Here is a 24,969-nt window from a genome sequence, read left to right as displayed (position 1 = left end):
CGGTCTGACGAAACTTGACTTTTAGCTTGGAGATCATACTGCAGGAAAATCCAAATGTTGCCGTGATTCTGAGGTATGCCAGCCTCAAGCTGACCAATAGCGCGAGCCTTATCCAGGTCTGGTAATCGAACCAAGTTTGCTTAGAAATTTCTTGCGAATGACCACTATGAAGAAGTGACCAGCAAGATAGGTTGACTTGCGTTGATCTGTTTGAATCCACAAGTAGTAGAACTGCTAATCCCATCCTAGCACTTTTCATTCAACATGATGTACTGCAAACAACTTTTCATTCATTCTTTTATTCATGCATTAAACCACTCGTTCATTCATTTAGAGCAACAAGATGAGCGAAGATAATGGTCAGTTTCGCACATTTTCTTTGAGACCTCTCTGTCTTTCAAAGCAAGTTACTCAGCCGTGCAATAAGCCATCGTCACAAATGAGGTATCATTGTTGACAGAAAAGAACAATGATTTTGCTGGTATGAAACAATATGGAGATAGATTTTCTAATATACAACCGTTTTTGAAAGTTTCCAAACTTTTTTTGAGGAGTTTACTTTACGCAACATATTTTGTTTAAAAACGAAGTCAGCGAGGAGTAGTTATGTTTTGTTGTTTATCATCTTATGTAATAATTAAATTGAAGGATCAGAATTGGAGAAGAAAATGACCGTGAGTTAATTAAACCACTCTGAATGTGTAATTAAAGCTAATTAAGTAGAACAATACCAATTATAATAGATTAGCTTTATAAGGGAATAACTAATTTTAATTCCCTTATAAAGCTAATCTAAGAGTTTATTCCCTTCTTTTGGTTTAAAACCAAATGAAGGGAATAAACTCTTCAGGAGGAAACCGGGAGTGCAAATCACAAAAAAAGAAATATTTCACACATCACCATTTGGAGTGTTGAATTATAGCTTGAAATAAGAAATATGAATTTCATAATCGTATATTTGATTCGTCAATAACATACATGCGATTTTCTGTCATCACAATCTTATACGAATAGTTCCCCTGAGGGCATATGTAACAGCTAACTATTAACATAAATTAATGCTAAGAATGAGCATCACTAATAATGTGTGTATATATTTTCACTCATAGCTAATAACTTCAGTTGCTATACGTTTCTTCAACTTCTTCAAAAAAAATCTCGTTTCACATTCTTCAAAAAAGCAGTGAAAGAATGAACCAAATTAATAACGATTTAAGTATATACAACAGAAACCAAGTCCAATTTATGGACGATTTAAGACAACGAGAATACGGGCTGAATATCTGGTTTTCCTTGCAGGACAAAATTGGTCATTTTGTTTTCAGAACATTGTACGGCGCACCTTTGTTACTTCGTAATAATATTCACTAGTTACTTCGTTAATAATATTCACGTAGTCATACATTTTTGTAGAATATGCACATATGAAATACCGGTTATTTTTATTGTTTAATTTATTTCTAACCATTGCTGTAGAAAGATGCTCTACGCCTATTTGGTTTTTACGGCAAACTCTAGCCTCCTCGCCCATAAATCTAAATGAAAAGCACCTACTTAAGCTCATCAAGTTCATTTAAAAAAATTTCTAGTGTATTTTTGACGTAATAACTGTTCCGTAAAAATGAAGGAAAAGTTTGAGAACGGTTTTTAACACAAGTCTCCACATACATGAATGACAGCCAGTGAAAAAATGTCACTGACCATCCAGGATTTGAACCTGGATCACCGGACCGATGCTCTACCAACTGAGCTAATGAGTCAGATGGAGAAGATCAGTGATGTTATTATCTATAGGCCTTCAGTTCAATACCCGCCCTCTAAAAGTTGTTTTACCAAAGAAATTCCAGAATATTTCAGGCAATTTTGCTCCTACACTTACAGTGCAATTTTGCTCTGGTGTTGAAATAGAACTGAGAATCGGATTAATGTCACTTCCCAACATTATTTCTTTACACTCTTTGACTGAGCGCTAGATTTTAAACTCTTTGTGGTCATAATCAAAGACAGTATACAATCACTCAATATTGCCCAGTATTTGGGGCTAACATACACAAGAATGCTTTTAAAGTTAATTGTCACCCAGAATTAGGGAGAACAATTTGACTATGTTATCTAGTGGCTATCCAACAAAATAAGATACGAAAACAAAGATATATATATCAATCTTCACGAGAAAGTAAACTTTAATATTTTTTTTTAATCCTTCTTCCAAACAGATACATGTACAAAAATATAATTGTAATATAGAATTATTAAAATGATTATCCGGATTATTTAAACTCCACGAGTGATAACGTTTTTGTAGAGCTTGACAATTATTAACAGTATGTTTTAGAACATCCAAAAAACTGACATACCTGGTATTGATGAACTGTATGCTTTATACTATTACCCTTTTTTTATATATGAATATCAGTAGGTTCAAAGAATCCATTGTGTTTTAAAGTTCATAGTAAAAGTTCTGTCCAAGCTTTGGAGTTCAAAGAGCTGATCTTTCCATTGTGGTTTTATGGATGAAGTACACTCTGGTCTTCAATTGTAAAAACGTAATTCCAAATGAAAAATCCAAACCAAAGAAAAAAATACATATTTATTAATCTTATTTGAAATTATGATTAATGTCAACACTCCAAAGGGGGAAGGGTTATATATACAACTCCGTTTTTAAACTCCCGTTTTGCTCTCTTAAAGAAAGTTACCTGATTTAGCTTAAAATACTTACCCCCTTATATTGGAAGCAGAAGTACGCGTGTACAGAGTAGTTTAATTCAGTGGCGTCAATCTGTCATGAAAAGTAGGGACGGAGACATTTGGCCTAAATTGTCACAACGTGGCTGAAAATAACAAAACAAAAATGACTCATTTTGTCAAAAGTGGGTGGACATGTCTCCACGATGGTTTACTTAATGCAAGGAAACTCCAATTATGGTTCTTTAATTAGATTCTTAAATAAGAACATAAAATAAAACAAAGAGAACCCACACTACGAATCTTGTACCGTGGTGTTACACAAAATTGATTCAATACATTTACTGAAACGATAATATAATATTACAATCATGATGATGAGTGAATCTAATATTTTCAACAAATATTTACTTGTATAGTCAACTGCCCAATGGTGGTATTTTATTTCAGTTCAAAGTATTCTGATAAAATTTGAGCTTTTCAAATTTCATCGTTTCACCTACATCAGTATGAAAAGGGTTATAGAGCATTCTAGTATTAATGAAAGACATCCAAACAGTTCAATTATCTCGGGGACCCACCTCTTCTGATCTCCAAATGCCTAGAGCTATAAAGTGATCGTCAGTGATCATCAACGTAATGTTCAGCAATCTTATTCTAAATTAAATAATTGCATTTTTATTTTGCCGGGAGATGATGAGTTTTACCCATTGGCAATCAAAAATTGACTGCACCTACGATTTTCCTGTTTTTCTCCATTAACTGATAACAAAGAAATAAAATACCAGCGACCTATTTGTTCGGCTTCATATACCGTTTTTCTCATTAGTAAAAGATAATATAACAAGGTGCTATTATTGTTAAATTTGAGTGTCTTGCGAGTTGCGGCATACAACAACAACAACAACAACAACAACAACAACAACAACAACAACAACAACAAAACACGATTGCAATGTATGTTAATAAACTATCATACCTACAAAAATGTAATTCACACGATGGCAATATTAGTATACGGGTGTTCATAACAAAAGGGTCAAGTTCTGTCACAAACGACACCATTGATGACATAGGCGCTGGAATTAGATAGAAATTTCCTTTTCCTTACCTCATTTGTGCGGCTCAAAATTAAGAGGGGACATATCTGTCAGTATAACAACTAAGATGTTGCAGAAAGGAAATACAAATTATTCAATTTTCTGGAAATGTTACAATATTTTTTTAACCATTCCTAAATTAGCATTTAAGCAAATGTGACATAGCTACTGGGAGTCATTGTTAAACCGATTATAGAGCGTACAGCCTACATGTCAGAAAGTATGCACCAGGGTAAGTTGCAGGAAGATCGTGTGAGAACTCAATTAACAGATAATACTATTGCTGTTCTTAGTTTATCCATTTATATAATGTTAAAGATTATGTCATATTCCCCAAAGCTATAGTTTTGAAAATAAGATGTACATCGTCAGGGAATATAACAAATTTATAAATACGAGCAGCATGATTAATAAGATTTGAACTGTTAATGTGCATAAAAGTAATATTGCATAGCATAATGTTACACACTGAGAAGGTGAGAAGTTGTACAAATACCTTCTGGCATTTTTAGGCTTACAAATAAGTTTTTGAATAATAAATATTATAATATATTAAATATTTTTCATTAAAACAGCAAGCAGCACGGTGTTATTATTAAATAGTGTTGGATATATTGGTGCGTAGGTGTGTTAGGTGTGTATCATTCTGAAATTGAATATCCTTTGGTGAAGTAGTAGTGTAATTATTGGTGGCCACGTGTATTATACATTTTAATGTACAAACGTTTATATTAACAGATCTATACTATGCCATACACGTTTTGCAAACTTTAACGAGCTAGTGTACGCATATACATCAATTTAGATATCGGAGAGTAATTTGATGCAATCAGGTGGACTATCACGAAAGAATTTTGAAACTAAAAGACAGACAGTAGGAATATATTGTTGTAAACTGCTGATTGAATTAGAGACGAGTAACATCATTTTGAAATTGACTCTCATTTGGTAAATGGTATGGTAAGTACTTGACAAAATAAAGTGTGTGTGTCTTGAGAGCAACGACTATCATATCCTTAACAGAACTGTTTTATACAAACGCTGACGTTTTGAAGATCAGTCTGTGATAAAGACGAGTGGATATAAGAGCTCTCATTCACTGTGACAAGTATTTACAGTCAATATAACGTCACCGACAACCTGTGGCAGAGAGATGCAGAGCAAAACATTGAACAAACTTTACGAGCCAGTGTATATACATCAATTTAGATATCGGGAGTAATTTGATGCAATAAAGAAGAACGAAAGAATTTTGAAACAAAAAGACAGACAGTAAGAATATATTGTTGTAAACTGCTGATTGAATTTGAGACGAGTAACATCATTTTAAGATTGACTCTCATTTGTTGAATATGGTAAGTACTTGACGAAATAAAGTATGTCTGCGTGCCGTGAGAGCAAAGACTATCATATCCTTAACAGAACTATTTCATACAAACGCTGACGTTTTGACAAGTGGATATAATAGCTCTCATTCACCATGACAAGTATTTACAGTCAATAAAACGTAGACAATTTGTGGCAGAGACCTGCAGAGCAAAAGATTGAACAATGAATTGCAGGGTTGTGAACGATTATGCTATTATTATTGTAAGAGAACTACCTCTAACCAAACTAGCGATGACGACAAACAACATAATAGAGACATCCAGTTAGTTATCGTGTGTAAAACTACTGATTGAATCAGAGAGATTTAAAGTAGTATCATTTTAAAATTGACTGTCCTTTTGTGAATGTAATGGTAAGTGTTTGACAAAATAAAGTAGAATGTGTGCATGCCGTGAGAGCAACGACCAACTATCAAATCCAAACAGAACTACTTCTTGCAAGCACTGCATATTCCTACTTTCTTATTCAGTCTGTTATAAACACGGAAGGATAAGAGCCCTCATTTAATTGAAACAATGGTTTTTTTTCTTTATTTTTTAAAATTTATTTATAGATAGATATCTCATTCTCTAGTATGCTATAATAACAACCGAACAAGAACAACAATGGCAAAGTCGACGACAAACAATGCCAATGACACATGTAACCATAATGTGAAAAAACTAATAATAATGACAGCAGCAACAATAACAACAAAATAACAAGCAAGTATTTGGGCGATTTTATTCAAACATGATTCCCGACTTATATGGAAATATAGGACAAAATTAGGAAATTCTGGTTAATTACAACAAACTTTTTTTTTTTTTGGGGGGAGGACTGAAATTTCCACGAACATAAAATTTTCTCCGGTTTTTCTGTTAAATATGAAAAGTCCCATGTCCCTTATAACAAGTTCACAAGATGAAAAATCAAAATAATGGATTTAAAAAAAACCTATGGTGGGCTTCTCCCTCCCACTTTCTAATGGTCGACTTTGATGGTCGGTCTTACCCCAGGTAAGGTAGTTGGTTAATATTGTTGTCCCTACAACGAGCGAACAGGATGGTGGTTCTACGATTAGCTTAAGTCATTTGGGTGTAAACGCAATGGTTTGAGTATACGTGATGAAAACACCCCGCAAGCGAGGATTCATTATCCAGATAACAAAATTAGCATAAACCCTTGAAGTTTCACAAAACCTTACGAGCTAAAACTTATTAATCTCAGATATTTGCACATTTTCTGCAACGGCCGTGACAGAATTAGTTGACTTTGCTCGTTGAATTGAAAACAGGTAACACCATTTTGAAATTGACTTTCGTTTGGTGAATTGAATTGTAAGTATTTGACGAAATAAAGTGGAATGTGTGCGTGCCGTGAGAGCAAAGACTATCACTATCATATCCAAAACATAAGCGCTGACATTTTCTAAGATAATTTTTATTCAGGTTATAAGGACGAGAACACTCATTCGCTGTAACAAGTATTTTTAAAGTCAATAAAACGAAGAAAAATGTGACTGCTAGACCACAAGGTGGAAAATAAACAGGATTGGGATTGTGAACATTCATGTTGTTATTTATTGTCAAAAAACTACATGAAAGATGTCATTGGATTATAGAGAAAATAAACTGGCTTCAAAAAGAAACTTATAATTTCTCACAAGGTCATATCTTAAAATCCTGTCTATAAAAATGAACAAAAATTACACACAGGATTACTTCAATACTCTACTCTAAACACATGTCAGTAACCAAGCAGTTGTTCAACTGACACAACAGCAAAATGCCCTGACATGGAACACCTTCCTGGATCACATTCACAGCTCAACAGATTTCTTTGGCTGGGTTCCAATTATTCGCCTGTGAATGTGGTCCCGGAAGCTGTTCTGTGTCAGTGCATTTTACTGTTGTGTCAGTTGGACAACTGCTTGGTTACTGACATGTGCTTAGAGTAGAGTATTGAAGTAATCCTGTGTGTAATTTTTTGTTCATGTACAGACGAACAATTGTAACCCAGCCAAAGACTGGGCTGTTAATGTGGTCCAGGAAGGTGTTCCATGTCAGTGCATTTTGCTGTTGTGTCAGTTGGACAACTGTTTGGTTACTGACTTGTGTTTAGAGTAGAGTATTGAAGTAATCCTGTGTGCAATTTTTGTTAATTTTTATGGAGAAGATTTTAAGATATGATCTTGTGAAAAATTATAAGTTTCTTTTTGAGGCCAGTTTATTATACAGTCATGGACAAATGTTTGGAATATTTTTAGTTTTTTGCATAGTTCTGTTTTTAAGTGCAGATTTCTTACCATCAATGGCCCGTTAGCCATGCAAAATGGATCACGGGTATCTGGCAAGGTCTTGGGTACCATTCCATAGCACACAATACGTAATGTAGGACAATGGCTTCTTATGCCTGACCAATGAACCATCGGGCATACTTTTCGCAGTTATTTTAGCGATATAATTCATAAGGTTACATTGCCTTTTGCATTACCGTGTGAAGAAAGCAGCTTTACTTTGTTGCATCTGTCTGTTGATACGATATTTCTGATCATGGGGTGCGAGTTGAGCGCAGACTTACACGCCCGCGTCATTGACTTACGTAATCACGGCTACAAACAGAAGGATATTGGTGTCGCTTTAGGAATTACATAAGGTGCAGTTTCTAAAATTTTGAAGAGACATCGAGAGACCGGAACTACTACACCTAGACCAAGGTCAGGTCGGCCCCGAAAGACAACCGCCAGGGAAGACCGATCTCTCCTGAGACTTTGCCGCAATGGCCGCACGAAGCCTGGAACGCGGCTACAAACAGAATGGCTGAGACTGGTTAGTGCAGGTTTTCGCACAAGACGACCAATAAGAAAGCCAATACTTCTGAAAAGACATCGGCGCGCATAGCTTACTTTGATCACAGAGACATATGAATTTTACAGTAGGCCACTGGCGTAATGTGATCTTCACTGACGAGGCCCGGTTCCTCCTTTACAGACAAGGTGGCCGATTCAAGGTCTGAAGACAGGGTGGTCAAGCCCTACTTGAGGACTGTATCATGCCTAGTGTCCAGGGAGATGGTGGTGGAATCACAGTATGGAGAGCCTTTCACAGTAGTTCGAAATCACACTTCTACACGCTAGAAGGACACACGAACCAGGACCAATACCTGCATGTTCTTGATACAGTTATGCTTCCGTTTGCAAGAAGAGATTTCAGGAACAATTTCGTGATCCAAGATGACAGCACCACGGCGGACAGAGACCTACCTGCGAAGGAATTCCTTGAAAATGAGAATGTAGGACACCTGGACTGGTTACCTTTGAGCCCGGATATGAACCCTATACAAAACTTATGGGCAGAAGTATCCCGCAGGTTAGGTAACATGGATAACCAACCAATCACCCTGCAAGAACTTAGATACGCCCTCAATGCTTGCTGGCGAGATATTCCACAAGGAACCTTGGAAAACCTGATCGAATGAATGTCACGTCGCGTACATGACCTTGAGCTGGCAAGGGGTAGACACACCAAATATTGAGTTGTGTTTTCTCAAGGAAGAGACCTATCTGAACAAGTTATAGTGAGAGTTTGAATTTTTGTTTAAACAATAAAGTTTGCTAGTGTCTTTAATCTCATTTTGTAATACAAAGAGACCGCTAAAATGTGTTGCGATTGTGTGATCCTTCCATTGTAATGCGCTGCCTCAGGTAATTCTTTGTTTAATTGACAAACTGTGTGATATAAACATCAAAGGACATTTGTATCTTTCAATTAAATTCAACTGAGCACTACTCCAGAACAATAAACCTGTTCCTAATATGATTGAAAACTGCATTTGATACAAAAATAAAAATAAACTTTTGTCCATGACTGTAGTAAAACAAATGGTAAATGTTTGCTATTCTTTCTTTCTTTGTTAATTGGCAGCAAATAGTACATCATGGCTTCAGCTCTGACTACGACAATAACACTGCCTTCGACTATGAATATGAATCAAACCCCCGTCAATAGTAAGCTCAATAACAAATACGAAGCACAAAACAAAACAACAATCTTTCAAGTGAGTCGAGAGATCCATAAACCTTAAGATATGAATAAGTACTCGGGTTCAACATTGCAAAGTATATGATCTCGTATTAACTATAATCACTGTACTAAGGGCATAACAGTGGATCTAAGTGACAGCATCATTTCTTAGTACAATTGATGTAGAAATTTGAAGTCCCTAAATAGTCATTTAAATTGTGATATATTGAACATAAACAAGTTGATTTGATGTTTCAAGTTTCCTTCATTGCCCCAAACTATAATATATATATCTATTTTAACCTTGTAAATAGCAGTATTAATAGAACAGAAATCTCGAATCGAATAAGCATAATAACATTATATATTGTAATAGCATTACAAATTCAAATTTGGTTAATGGCCTGAGCTTTCGATCTTTGTCAAAGGTATTACAAATTCTTCAGAATATTGTCAGTGACGCAAATTAAGAAACGGTTTTGATTATCCACGCAAACGTTTCATTTTATTTAAAATACCCTTTTATAAATTGATAAAGATTTCATTCCAAGCCTGTTAGTCAGGTCCTGTTAGAATGATGTTCTTAAAGAACATTTTAACATGTCTTACTTTTAATGGGTGCGTTGGCAAACATTAATGATGTTCAAGAGCAGACATTTTCAAAATAAAAATAAAAGAGTGTATGTGGGTGTTGAATATAAAGTTCACAACCATGATATCAGTATTCATAAATGAAGAAATGAGGCATATTAAATAAATCCGATTAAAAAGATCATGTAATACAAGACTTACAGCCGTAAGGGCGTCTACTGATTTGAGTTTCAGACACTACAGAACCAGCAAGCAGAAAAGTTTGCCCCAATATTGCCCCAACTTTGCCCCAAATTTCCGACAGTGCGCTCACATTATATGATGTCATAACGACACTTCGTGAAAAATGTTTGTACTTATTTTTGTGCCACTAAATAGATGAGCTCCGCAGACTCGCAGCTATACATTGGTGATATATGACAGTATGGTAAACTCACCATCTCATGTAATGATAAAAAAGAGAATAAGACGTTAAATATTACGTTGATAATCAACGACAATCATTTTATAGCTGTTGGCATTTGAAGATCAGAGAATGTGGTAAGGATATAATTGTACTCAGAAATAATTGAACCGCTCGGTTGTCTCTCATTAATGAATGAATGCTCTTTAACCCTTTTCATACTGATTCAGCAGAAAATTATGAAACTTGAAAAGCTAACATTTTCATCTTAAGAATGACTTCAAATTAATTCAAATGCCTTCGAATGGTGGGAAATAACATTCTATGCACTGTTTGGATTTGGTACGATGCGTTGTATAGGTAAAACTAGTTACTTGCAAACTAAAACGTAACATATTTTGTTTAAAATCGAAGTCAGAGAGGAGTAGTTATGTTTTGTTGTTTATCATCTGATGTAATAATTAAATTGAAGGATCAGAATTAGAGAAGAAAATGACCGTGAGTTAATTAAACCACTCTAAATGTGTAATTAAAGCTAATTAAGTAGAACAATGCCAATATTAGATTAGCTTTATAAGGGAATAACTAATCAAACTGAATGAAGGGAGTAAACTCTTCAGCAGGAAACCGAGAGTGAAAAAAGATATTACATAATATTTCACATATCCCCCTTTGGAGTGTTGAATTATAGTTTCAAATAGGAAATATGAATTTCATAATCGTATATTTGATTCTTCAATAACATATATACATGCGATTTGCTGTCATCAAAATCTTATAAGAATAGTTCCCCTGAGGGCATATGTAACAGCTAACTATTAACATAAATTAATGCTAAGAATGAGCATCACTAATAATGTGTGTATATATTTTCACTCATAGTTAATAACTTAATTGCTATCCGTTTCTTCAACTTCTACAAAAAAATCTCGTTTCACATTCTTCAAAAATGCAGTGAAAGAATAAACCAAATTAATAACGATTTTTAAATACTTAAAAGTATATACAACAGAAACCAAGTCCAATTTATGGACGATTTAAGACAACGAGAATACGGGCTGGATATCTGGTTTTCCTTGCAGAACAAAATTGGTCATTCTGTTTTCAGAACATTGTACGGCGCACCGTTGTTACTTCGTAAATCAGTTAATAATATTCACGTAGTCATACATTTTTTATAGAATATGCACATATGAAAATAATACCGATCATTATTATTGTTTAATTTATTTCTAACCATTGCTGTAGAAAGATGCTCTACGCCTATTTGGTTTTTACGGCAAACTCTAGCCTCCTCACCCATAATTCTAAATGAAAAGCACCTAATAAGCTTATCAAGTTCATTTTAAAAACTTTCTAGTGTATTTTGACGTAATAACTGTTCCGTAAAAATGAAGGAAAGTTGTTTTACCAAAGAAATTCCAGAATTATTCAGGCAATTTTGCTCCTACACTTACAGTGGAATTTTGCTCTGGTGTTGAAATAGAACTGAGAATCGGATTAATGTCACTTCCCAACATCATTTCTTTACACTCTTTGACTGAGTGCTAGATTTTAAACTCTTTTAAAATAAGTAAAGACAGTATACAATCATTCAATGTTGCCTAGTATTTGGGACTCACATACACCAGTAGACTTCGGTTGTATATATAAATGCGCATTTATAAATGCGCACGTGACCAGATAGCCAGCGCCATATTTGCATTACATCACTGTCAATCACTGAAATGGCGACCATTGAAGGAGTGGCTAAAGTTGTGACCTTGTTTCGTGGCTAGCACTGGCAAGGAACATTGGCTGGAGGTTCGATGCTATAAATTTGCAAGGATAAAGCATAGATATCGAAGGATCATGATGATTGCACAGCACCTCCCCCCAATGTACAAACATAACTAATGTTTATTTATTTTTATTAATTAATTAATTAATTAATTAATTAATTAATTAATTAATTAATTAATTTATTTATTTATTTATTTATTTATTTATTTATTTATTTATTTATTTATTTATTATTTATTTATTTAATTATTTATTTATGTACTTAGGCGACGAAAAACGAACAATTTTGAACAAATTGGGAAACAAATTTTTCCTGTACAAATGAATGCCGACCCCAAATTTCGGAAATTTCAGGATAATTTTTTTTGGTATTTTCTCAAATTGAAATTTATTGTTGTGATTTTTGTGATTTTTTGGGTTATTTAAAAAAATTTTTAAAATACCAACCGACCGACCGACCCTACTTAAAAGGGCCGTCCGCCCGTAGAACAAGGTTTCTTTTTTTCTCGCCTTACTTTAATTTTATAAATATTATTTGCCCCCCCATTTCCCCCAAACCACCTCCCCTTTTACACTCATAAATTAATTGTTTTTTGCTAATTTTCCCCTTCCGTGTAAAGTAAAACTTTATAAGCCGGTTGAATCAAACTGAACAAAATTGACGTATACAATTACAATATAATACCATGACAATGTGTATGACGAGATCTAACTTACTAGCTGAATAAACCTCAAACCATGCATAGACATACGTGATTGTACGTCAAATTGTCATATAACGTATGAGCGACGTATGAGCGTGATGTATAATATGCGAGTCTTCCTCAACATCTTCCAGCCGGGATGATTAGATCATGTACAGTCATCTACGTGTTTATACTCTAAATTGTACGTCAACATGGTCAAAGGGTGTACAGATCACCGATTTAGCATGGGGGACACAAAAAGGTGCTTAAAAACACATTTTGAATTAGTTTTTTGTCAATTTTTGATGTATGAGCGAGCGAATGAGTAAGTTAGGGTTGAGGAGGTCGGCGGGGACATCTAGCCTATTAGTTCGAGAGGGTCATTATTCCGAAAAGGGCTAAAGTTATAGTTTCGTCAATTGACGTTAAAATTAGAGTTAAAATTAGGGTCAGGGTTATTGTTCAGTGGCGGCACTACGGGGGTGGGGGATATTTATCGTGACTCCCAAAATGTATAAATCCATGACCCATTCCGAAAAAATGACAGCCCCCTAAGTTCCCTATCATCACGTGCAAAAATTATCAAATAACATCATCGGCAGCTACTCAGTTCTGACCTTAATGCCAGTAAGAATCACATTTCGTCATCAATATGGCCAATTGCCACGCCCATTTAGCACGGAAATAATGAAATATAAGTTTTTAAATCAGCTATATCTAGCTTTTCCGTCATGAATTTTTTTTTCCGTGATGGAAAATTCAAATAAAGAGTTTATGTTTCGGGTCAAATTATTTTGCCCTTTGCAATCAATGTCACTATTTTGCAAAAACAATTTTCCTTGTAACCTGTCATTTTCGCCTATACTTTTGCGTGTGGAATTTGTGCACATCCGGGTACCTTACATCGTTGAACACGGTATGGCGACTTGTAGATGTCACGTGCGCATATGGTCGAATCCAACCAAAAGTGTCCACGGGCCAAAAATAAAAGTCCGAAATAAACATGTCTCCACAATCTTTTCCTTTTGCCCATTGATTGATGACATATTGGCCTTATAGGAACCAAAAGTGCCATTACTAATCTTGAAAAATAAATCCAGGACGTGTGATAGTAAATGTGATATCAAAACCCAATGTTACCTACGAATACCACTAGGATGCTTTCACTATCGCAATACTAATCAACCTAAAACAAATGGAATATTCCCATTAACGCTTTTTTTCGTGTAATGTAGACCACAGGGTGTCAGGAAAATGCTAGCTCAACCAGAAAATATTTGTTTTTATTTTTATAACGCGATCAATATGATCTTAGTCAATTTATGCTAGTTTATTTTTGAAAATGAAGTTTAGGTCAGTTTCTGTATTTTATTTATCAAATGAGTATGAAGCAATTTACATATTGCATAAGAACGAGTAGGATATATGTTTTCAAGAATATTAGGAATTATACGCATACACCTAACGCTTTATGCAATGAAAAGGTGAAGAAACCCGGGTATTCGTAGGTAACATGAGCTATTTAACAATATCTATATTGAGTTTAGAGGTTTAAATTTTGCTATTATGGTAATGAATTAATAAAATGGTAGTTTTTAGATCTCTTTCAGATGGTATGTCCAAATGAATAAATGCTATTACCTTAAATCAAAATTGTTTTGATGCTTTTAGCAAGATTTTGACCACTTCATTTTGATATACAAGTAGTTAATCAGCAATTTTACATAATAAATAATTGTTGAATGAATCCGTATATGGGTAATAATAGTGTCCTGGGGTACCACTTAAAGTTTTGACAATTAATTTCCATTGGTAGGGACACTTCATTACACATGTCATGTATTATGCTGTATTCGTAAGTAACATTTCAGTATTTGTAGGTAAGAATTAGACTTTTGTTGGATATCGCAATCAAAACTTCATTTTATAAAGCACTTTGAATGTATTATTTTCTTTATGTGCGTTTATTGATACTTTAGACCCTATCATGTATTAATAATGTCGGTTCACAGCGGTTGAAAGATGATTGAAGTAAGAAACAAAGGCACTAAAGTGACTTTAATTTGCTTAATTGCACACAAATCGCTTAAAACCGTTATTGCAGACTTGTGAAGTCCATCTTGGAGTCAGTTACGTCTTGTGGCCTTTCGTTTGAGGGCAACTACAATTAGCTTTATACCAGGGTCCATCACTGTGTTGTCCAGATCATGAGACAATGAGAACTGTCGTTTTTTCCATGGTATTCGGAGGTAACCTTAGCGAAAACGTCAAAAGTTACCTTCGAATAAATCAATTTGGACACAAATTAATCAGAAACCTGAAGGTCGGTAAACATTTAAAGTGAAGCACACATGACAGCTGACAAATCCAAGTATTTATCCCTTCTAATCTTCTTTGAATCTGATTTTTCTTTCAAATGAGCAGACCGTCGTCTATTTCAGTACATATTTTTCAACAATTAAGCCGTATTCACTTTTGTATGGTGGGCATGTATGTGAATTCGCAACTTTCATTGACATATGATTTGATAGCAAACATACAGGCCTTCGTTATGTACCAATATGGGCATTGGCATGAATGGCGGTGTTTCACAATACTGTCATGATAAATCAATTGTATTCGTAGGTAACATTCGGTTACCGAAATTTACCTACGAATACTTGCTTTTATTGTTGACATCTCAGAAATATTTAAACGCAGGCTATTGAAACTTGGTAGAAATAAAGAGTGTATTACCCTGCACCTATTGCTTAACTATTGTTTACTATTCTCTCACTTTGTGGAAATGACACAGCTTTTAACATGTATTCGGAGGTAATGCATATTTTTTACCAAACCTACCTTTGTGCCCTTTAGAATTTCTGGCAGCTATACACAATAATAAAGATGTCCGAATGCAATGCATTTCAGTATTAGACATATCAAAGCTTGTATCAATTGCGCATTTATTAGTGAATTCCATTTTTAAAGATATATCTAGTGCTATGAAAAATTGTATTCGTAGGTAATGTAAAAAAATACCACTCAAAAAATTATCACAAAAAATTCATAATTATGTACAAATATGTGAAAAATTAAACAGGCAATCTTTGAATACACACCTTTCAGGAAATCAATTTAGATTCAATCCAATGACTTCTTTTCATAACTGACTTAGATGTTTTTAAAAATACTTTAAGAACTATTTTGAAAAAATGGGTAAAAATAGCATGTTTTGGGCTCTCTGTGTCTAAGTTTTTCACAGAAGGGGGTCTTGTTATATATGGCGCGAAGCGTATGATCAAGGCGAATAAACACAATACAAAAACGAATGCCAATTGATTAATACTTTTAAGTTATGGCCCTGAACATGCCGTGTACACTTTTCGTTGGATTCGACCATATATGCGCATTTATATATATACCCGAAGTCCACTGTACACAGGAATGCTTTTAAAGTTAAGTGTACTTTGGTGCTTCATCTACTCAGGAGGGCATATGAAATTGGGTTTTTTTTACTGCAATATCAGGGTCAATGGACAAAGTTCCAAATCCAGCTAAAGCATAGTGTGCTTTTAATACACACAGTATGTATTACCTACTTTTGACAAGAGTCGTGCACTGGTGCATTCAATATTGTCGATTAATATTTGTACACAGAAATTGCGCTGCCATTTGAACGTTCATAGCTTCTGAATCTAACAACCATACGGGTTTTTTTTTGTGTTTTTTTTTGGTATTTCAAATTCAAAGGAAACCTCGAATAAAAGCTCACATATTTAAACGAAACTCGTACATGTTACAATCATTTCAGAATATTTAGTTCAGCCATCATATATCAAAATCCACAAGTGTCGGTTTCATTAGTATCTCCATGTGATTTAAGTATGGAGTTTATGGAGTTATGGAGTTAGGAGTTTATCTGTCTTGTTCTTGAAGCACATAATGTGTTATTACCCCACCTGTCATTCCCTATAATAGCCGTTGGCAGTTTTATCACGTCCTTCTTTGTTAGTACCTGTATATTTATCCCGTTGATTAAAGTGTGTCCTTCCATGTATTGTTTTCCATTTGTAAAGCCGGTGATCTTACGTATACGCTATATGAATCACTTATGATGGTTTGGAGTAATGTTGCATCTTACAACAAAAGATCAAAACCGAAATTGACTTCATTCCCTAAGGAGATATGAGAAACACTTATTTAGCCATATTAATTGCAGATGATAATAGAATCGAAAGGAAACTTTTTGCCAATTTATACCGCAGTACGCTGTGCTAACAAGTTTCTAAAACTGTTGCTTGAATGCAATAACGGCAATTTAATTTAACAAGTCAGGGCAACCCTGTAACATTTCCGGGAAAGGCCGAATGCTAGATTTGTCATATAAATATTTATTTATTTTTTATTTACGCCAATCGTAATTTTTCTCCCATTTAATGATGAAAAATGAAGACTGAAATGATGGTTAAGTATATAATTATAAAAATTCTATAGGGGATAGAAAGGTTAGAAGTCAGTGGCCAGGGCGTTGTTGTGCTATCTAGTGAGTACTCTCTAGATGGACTAGGAAAATTGGTCTGGCCGAAGATATGTATGGTGTAGGATCTTGTAATGAGTATACATGATGTCTATGGTACGTTATAGGATGTGCGAATGTTATAATGAAAAAATAAAATAAGATTATGATATATAGTATTTTGCAATATGAAAATGAGGTATTCCAAAAAATAGACGCACACCCCCTATAGAGGAGTTCGGATTTCCGGACTTTTTGTCCGATCTTGACTGTTGGAAATCCAGAATTTTAAAGTGTCCAAAGGCAAAAAAATCCGGAAGGAAAATAGTTCAAAATCAGATATCCTCAATTTGAGAGCTCATTTTGGACATTTCGGTGATTTTTCCTTCATTTAATTGGATTTCCAAGCTTTTTCATTGACAACTGGAATTCCAGTTGCTTTCAGAAAGCAGACCTGGAAATCCGGACATTTCTTTGATTGAAAATTTACCCCTCTTTAGTGGGGTGTGCACTGTACACGCCGGTGGGTTTTGAAAATCATGTCAATGTGGTTGTTGAATCATAGGTAATACAAGTACTGTCTCCTCAATCAATGTAACAAAAACAAAATTCATGTGAAATGCAGCAAAAAATAACATAGCATTGTACACCTGTCATTTGACACTACTATTGATGCTTATTCTTAACAAAGTGTTTTAAGTTAATACTGAATTACTGATTGTATATATTGGCCTTTAGGGAAACTATCTTTATAAGATTCTGCTGACTGCAAATCGGTATGTATGAAATTGAAGAATCATGTTTATTCTTGAATACATATTCATTAATCTTATTTGAAATTATGATTAATGTCAACACTCCAAAGGGGAAAGTGTTGTATATACAACTCCGTTTTACAACTCCCATTTTGCTGTCTAGTTTCCTGGTTTAGCTTAAAATACTTACCCCTTTATAAAGATAATATTGGAAGCTTCCTACTAAAGTACGCGTGTGCAGAGTAGTTTAATTCGGTGGCGTGAATTTGTCGTGAAATGGACGGACACATTAATTGGCCTAAATTGTCACAACGTGGCTGAAAAGAACAAAACAAATATTTGTGAAACATTTTGTCAAAAAGTGGGGTGGCGAACCCAGTAAAGTAAAAACCCACTAATTGGGGTGGACATGTCCCCAAGTCCCTCACTACCATAGTTTATTTAATGCAAGGAAACTCCAATTACGGTTCTTTGATTAGATTCTTATTAAAGAACATAAAATCAAAAGGAACCCACACTACGAATCTCGTACCGCACAAAATTGATTAAATACATTCACTGAAACTATATTATAATATTATAATCATGACGATGAGTGAATCCAATATTTTCAACAAATATTAACCTTTATATAGTCACCGCCTATCAGTGGTATTTGAATTCAGTTCAAAGATTTCTGCTATAAATATTTAGCTTTTTAAATTTCATCGTTTCAGCTACATCGGTATGAAAAGGGTTATGGCGCAATCTACGAGGGGCAGTCAGTATGTTTTAAGAGTTGTCTCGTGACGTCATTTATGGATTGTTTTCATGGCATTTCTCAATGATTACATAAATACTGTACCTTTGTCTTTCATACAACACATGTAAAAATTATATCATACACATGATTACGTAACAGCATTAGCATAAAATCAATAGTCTAGGGACACTGCCAAATCACGCAAAAAGGCGGGCCTTTTAAATTACAGAAAATACACGTGTTTACAATGTCCGAGAACAGCAAAAGTACAAGGTGCATATGGCTAGTTTTGGGCAGGAATAAACAGTGGGTCCTCAGTTTGCGTTTGGTAAAATATGAGACTTGTCATTAAACTTTGGTGGAAATGGGACGTCTGGAAACTTCAACAACTTTAGGGCTTGAATGGAAGCGAAATTATTCTGCAAAAATGGCGAAAATGAAAAAGCAGTTATTACAAATGACATCAATTATCTCCAAAATTAAACATACTAAAATATAATGACTGGTCACGTGTGAGAGCTGGTACTCAGTGCGATGATAACTGGTGCAAATCAAACAACAATCTGCGCATGCGTAGGTGGGATGACCGATACAACATGGTGGAAATGCACGAAAATTGCAAAATTCCATGTAAATAGGGCCTAAAATATTACAAAATGCTATGAAAATTGTAATTTAAATATAAATAAGAAATTTTATGGATGATCTCAACCTGAAATGAACAGAAAAGTTTAAAAAATTAATTTCTCATTCAAACGATGGTCTCTCTCTTTGTACCACTACTTTTTGTATAAATGTAACAATGGTAGAATAACAGTTATATTTTAATCACGGATTCAAATATTTTCTGGGGAGACTCCCGTTTAAATGTTTAGAGATTAGTCAACAGAACTGGTAAAAAAAAATTAAATGTCCACGTTTGCTATTTTTGGCAATATCAAGATTTTTAAAGAAAGAAAAGCCTTGTTTTTGTCAAGAATAAGACATATTTGACCACGCATTTTAAATAAACTAATACCTTTCCAGCCCAACAAACATGGTTTAATGAACTGGTAGTTTGTGTTCTATTACTGTTCCAAACGGCAGCATTCTCCATTCTTTAATTCCCGAGAAAATATAGAAAATACAACAATACCTCGTTTCGGCCTCTTATTTCCCTTAACAAAAACGACTCAATTTCACCAGGTGACTCTAGACCATTGATTTTATGCTAATGCTGTTACGTAATCATGTGTGTGATATAATTTTTACATGTGTTGTTTGAAAGACAAAGGTACAGTGTTTATGTAATCATTGAGAAATGCCATGAAAACGATCCACAAATGACGTCACGAGTCAACTCTTAAAACATACTGACTGCCCCTCGTATAATTAATGAAAGACATCCAAACAGTTCAATTATCTTTGGGACCCACCTCTTCTGATCTCCAAATGCCTAGAGCTATAAAGTGATCGTCAGTGATCATCAACGTAATGTTCAGCAATCTTATTCTAAATTAAATAATTGCATTTTTATTTGCCGTGAGATGATGAGTTTTACCCAATGGCAATCAAATAATGACTACACCTACGATTTTCAGGTTTTTCTCCATTAACTGATAACAACGAAATAAAATACCAGCGACCTATTTGGTCGTCTTCATATACAGTTTTCATTAAACAAATGCTGCTCATCAGTAAAATATAATATAACAAGGTGCTATTATTGTTAAATTTGAGCGTTTTGCCAAATTGTCGGCATACATCGTATTATAACCTACAACAGCAACAACAACAACAAGAACAATAACAACAACACGATTGCAATGTATGTTAATAAACTATTATACCCACAACATTTTAATTCATACGATGGAAATGTTCGTCACGACATACGGGTGTTCATTACAAGTCAAAAGGGCCAACCTCCATCACAACCAACCCATTGGTGCCATCGGTACTGGAATTAATTTTTTTCCTTACCTCACGGTTGTTTGATGTAATCATTTTTTATAAATTTTCAAACAAAACATTATATAACGTTCAATCTAGACCTGGATAATACCCACAGCTATCACGCTAATACAAACGTTAAATTATTAGCTATTTTAACATAGACTTTCGTTTCTTTATCAACTTATTCATCTTTTTCTTGCTTTTTGTGTTTAATTTATTCTATAAACTGTATATTTGTGGGCAAAATGAGGGCGCTATTTACATATGTTTTAAATTGTTTTTCATTCAGCTAAATAATATAATAATTATTCTTTACATTTCATAATAAAAAGTTCTTTATAAATTTTGCCTTGGTAGTTGTTACCCCTTTTCTGATGTTTTAATGCCATTATATCAGTGTCTTTAAACCTTGTAAAGACGAAAACACGATTTAAGTTAAATACAGGGTGTCCCAAAAAAAAGAGGCCCCTCATTGCGCCCTCTTTTTCTCCTATTTCTGAAAAGTTGATTAAATATATTTTGGTATGTAAAGAAACCTTCATTCGTTAGCTTTAATAAACAAAAACAATTATTTCAATCGGCTCACAACTTTTGAAGATATGCCCTTTTGAATAAAAGTACTCGTTTTTCACTCTGTCCACGGATAGCAAACAGAGTGGTTGGGATGGCTCATGCTATGGAGTGGCCTGCACGACCTCACACCACTTGATTTTTTTCCTTTGTGGCAAAATCCACTATTAAGATCTTCGTAAACGTATTACTGAATGCATTCGCAAGTATCCGGCGCACAAGGATGGTACGCAACGCAATTGATGAAATGAGGACCAGGGCTGAAACCTGTATTCGCCAAGGAGGCAACCAGGTAGAGGGCAGAGCAGCACAGTAAACTCACTTCAGAGGAACTAAAGACAAACCAAACAGCCTTTTAGGGCTACCTTTTACCCTAAAAAGAGAAATGACTTATTCTGTAAATAAAAAAACAGAAAGCAAGAAACAACAAAGTTAGAAAGTAAGAAACATAATAAAACAAAAAGGCATAAATAACCAAGAAAAAATAAGTAATTGCCAGTAAAGCAAAAGAAGTCCCATTCGGCATCCATTTTACCCACAAATTAATGACACTATTAACAAAATCCATTGCCCATAAACCCACTTGTAAAGCCCATTCCATAAATAAAGTTATTTTATAAAGTTATCATTGAGGAATGTTTGATATTCATGCATGGTATGTGTACTCCTTTTCAATCTTTGAAGTAGCGAAACCTTCTCCGTGGACAGAGTGAAAAACGGGTACATTTCTTTAATAGGTCTGTCACACTACGACGGACTGGATCAACGTACATCACCGAATACAAAAATATTTTATTCGGTGGAAAAATCACCAGTTCGGCAGAAGATTCGGTGGGATTTTGGGTCCGATTCCCGTTCGTCTCTCTATGCGTTGTGGCCGCTAATAATCCTGCAGGCGTCTTATATCCGATCGTTCAACGTCCGACAAATGACCGGATTTGGGGGTCCGATTCCCGTTCGTTTCTCTATGCGTTGTGGCCGCTAATAATCCTGCAGGCGTCTTATATTCGATCGTTCAACGTCCGACAAATGACCGGATTTGGGGGTCAACGTCCGACAAATGTGCGGATTTGGGGTCCGATTCCCGTTCGTCTCTCTATGCGTTGTGGCCGCTAATAATCCTGCAGGCGTTTTATATTCAATCGTTCAACGTCCGACAAATGACCGGCGAATCCGTGGCATGTGGCACCAACAGGGACGTCCACCCTATCAGAAAAGTGGGGAGGAGAGGGTGTTTGAGAGGGTTTTGACCCCTTAGAGGCAGTGACGTAGCAAGCACTTTTTCAGAGGGTGAACAAAGTGGGGAAAGACAACTATAGATCCCCTTTGACGAAAATGGTCAAATATTGGCTAATAAGTACAAAAGGGCTACAAATCTTATATATCAGGGCAACCAGCGTCCGGGGGCAATAGAGATGAGAAACCTTTGGACAATGAAGGCCCAATTGAAGCCACTTGTCATTTTTTGGATCAATTTTAGCACTATTATTGGGTACTATATTAGTTTGAAACAGCCGCAAATTGGTGAAACGAAAGCCTAATTGAAGCCATTGAAAAGTTTTCACCATTATTGTATAATATAAACAATTGTTTTAAAAATAACACGTGGATGTCCATAGCAGAAGCAAAAAGGAAGACTTTCAAACTGAAGGTCCAATTGAAGCCATTTGCATGGGGACTGTAGGGCCTATTTACATTATTAGGCCTAGGCCTATTGTGTACAAATTTAGTTGTCAAAATGGAAAATTTGGAAAATTGTTTTTGGTGCATCATTTTTACACTATTATTGCTTTAAGGGATGGGTTTATATGTGTGTTAATGGAGGAGAAATGGGAGGATTTTGGCATGTTTGCTGTGATTGTTTGCCTAGCAATATTGATCACAAGTACACAATTGATGGTGCATATCAAGGACCAAACTCTATAGTTTTATATTTGAGCACGATCACTTCTGTAAGGTCATGGGAAATTATGTAAATCGGCTTTTATATTTGATGTTGCATATCGGCTGACGCACTTTTATTTTGAACCCAGTATTTCACAAAGTCCCTGTACTCTGATGACCCTATGAATTTTGCTGGTATGTTGAGCACTTTAAACAATTAATTATAGTACTTACCTCCTACTTTAGGAACATGCGTATGCCTTATTGTATGTCGACCATGTCAACAACCCAGTGTAGTTTTACATGGTTGGAAAAGTCTATTTCCTTTCGCTATTTTGCCAATCATAATTCATAAATTGTCCAACTTTTTTGACAAAAAAGAGTTTTACAACTATTCCGCCAGCAAGGAAACACAAATTTATGTGTATCCAGTGCGTCCTTTACGTTTAAATAGTTCAGTTTATTGTCAAGTTGTGCCTCTATACGCCATATTTACGGAATTGATGATACGAGCTGATACGGAATTTTTGAACCCAAATTTCTTGAAATATACATTACCTTTTTAACTTCTCGCCACGAAATTGGATTCATAAGTAGGTCAAATACAAGCCTTCCATTATGGCTGGTATCATCATCTCGAATGGTGTCTTGTGTTAGTATTATTCCATATTTTGCTGGTAGAAGTTCAATGAAACCCTCCATAATTCACGACTACTGTCACTTGTGTTATAAACTCGATGTGTTTACTATATTGTCGCTCGGGTCCGCGACTAATCGCAGGGACCGGTCTATCATTAGCTATTCTATACACTTTTCAATAGCCTTATTGTGATGTGTGGAGTTTTAAAAGCCGAGCCATGAACAAAATATAATGCGAGCACCCGGGGGGGCATCAACTTTAGAGGTGACGGTATGTGCCTGTCAATATATGCCTCTCTTTTGAAGCCGACTATACCCGATGACCAGGCACCTTCAGTTTTCAAAATATTATACCCAATGACCCCTTTTTCATTTTGATTGTACATAATGACCCTTTTTTTATTAAAAAAACCAACGTTTTGTATGATATGCGCCTACTTCGCGACGCTTGTAGGCACATATACCCATCAATTCTAAAGTTGAGTGCCCCAAGGGCGAGCGCATACTGCGGGCCAATGAAGAATGAGATAGTGGCTTTTCTGATATTGCTTTGAGGAACTGTTGAAGTATAAATCAGCCAACGAGTAGGTGTGTCCAAATTGCACATCTTGAATTGAGACCAAGACATGCTGTTATTTCAATTGTTATACCGTTCCGGCTGGTTTATTACCTACCATTGCCTACGAGATGCAGTTCTAAGGTGACAGAGGGACAGGTCTGCAATTCGATTCCACAACCATTCATACCTTTCATCTGTTTTATTGTATTATCGTGCGAATTGCTCCGTGGTACCTTACGGGTACCTGAATTTTATTTGAATGAAGATGACTCTGTCATGCTCGACGTCATATTGCATAATTTCTATACAGTATATGCAATAAACCAACCAGAACAGTATAACAATTGAAATAATAGGCAGTTCTAAGATAGGTTAAGAAGAATATAACGTCACAATTCTGTATTATTATTCAAGGTTGTAACGTGTGTCTATGCTGTCATGTAGGCCTACCTGGCAACAGACACGCCCCCGGTACAAACAGATGAAATTTGTAGAAAAGCGTGATTATGACAAAAAACATTAAAAATGATACTTTGAGGTATTGTTTTTTTAATTTTTGTATGGCAGATCATACATACACATGTGCTGAGGTCAAAAAGGTAAAAATTTTGTTTTTGACCCCTGACTCACCTGTCATTCCAAACAACCCCTTAAACAAAAACCAAAGAAGGCCCGAACTGAATTTGCAAAATTTAAAATGTTACACTGATCCACTGACACTTAGATATAAGACTTCAGACTCAT

This window comes from Amphiura filiformis, chromosome 6 (genome assembly GCF_039555335.1).
Source record: "Amphiura filiformis chromosome 6, Afil_fr2py, whole genome shotgun sequence".
Lineage (NCBI taxonomy): Eukaryota > Metazoa > Echinodermata > Ophiuroidea > Amphilepidida > Amphiuridae > Amphiura > Amphiura filiformis.
This window is presented reverse-complemented; position numbering follows the sequence as displayed.